This window comes from Solanum pennellii, chromosome 3 (genome assembly GCF_001406875.1).
Source record: "Solanum pennellii chromosome 3, SPENNV200".
Lineage (NCBI taxonomy): Eukaryota > Viridiplantae > Streptophyta > Magnoliopsida > Solanales > Solanaceae > Solanum > Solanum pennellii.
This window is the reverse complement of record NC_028639.1, coordinates 14,758,159-14,759,195: the sequence shown is the minus strand read 5'-3', so window position 1 is coordinate 14,759,195 and position 1,037 is coordinate 14,758,159.

Here is a 1,037-nt window from a genome sequence, read left to right as displayed (position 1 = left end):
CCCTACCCCACCCCACTATCCCCACCTGCCCCCACCCCCATTTTTTTATAAAAAAACTAACCCGATATTTTTGGAAAAATAAATTTTAATTTTTTTTAAAAATTTTTGTTTTTGCCAACCCACTCACTACCCCACTTCGCCTCCAAAGAAAATTAAAAAAAACTTTTTTTTATGTAAAACATAATAATAAAAGAAAAATATAAAGATAAAAGATATAAGACAAGAGGAATAATATAATATAACTTTCTTTCTTTCAAATATTCACTAAATCTTCAAGTGTCTACAATATTAACCCTTATGCCTCTATTTATAGTGTAACATAGACGCAAATAAAAGATTAGTCATAAACATGACACCAACATGAGTATAATGGAGGAGGTTACGCAAGTGAAAGGTTAGAAGAATAATGGTTATAAAGTTGGAGGTTATGATTATTTTCATAATGAAGGAAAGTAATGCAAATAATGGGTGAGAGTAACTTCTTGGTGTTATGGACATTCACACTATAATATTTTATAACACTTTCCCCTTGGATATCCATAGATAATATGTCTCGTTAAAATCGTACTAGGACAAACTCCTTTGGAAAAAAACCTAGTAAATGATAAAGAGTACACGTGTCTTTTAATATGCTTTGAATGTTGCCTCTAGAGCTGTCAAAACGGGTCGGTCCAACCCAACCCAACCCTAATGGGATAGAGAGTTCAATGGGTTGGGATGGACTTACCCTTTTAATTAAAGGTCCTGTAAAATAGAAGCTCAGCCCAGCCCTAAGCGGGCCACGGGTTGGGATGGGTTAGCCCTTTAACCTAAAAATGAACAATATTACTCTCTTAGAAAGAATATCGAACGTTGACATCGATGACCAATATATCAATACATGCAAATTTTCATTTATGAATCACACACTTCGGGAGATACTTTCAAAAATACATTTATGAATCACACATTTCGGTGAATACTTACAAAAATACATAATAGTTAACGTAAGATTTATCGAAAAAATATTTATCCTTCCACCATTCCTCCCACAAAAA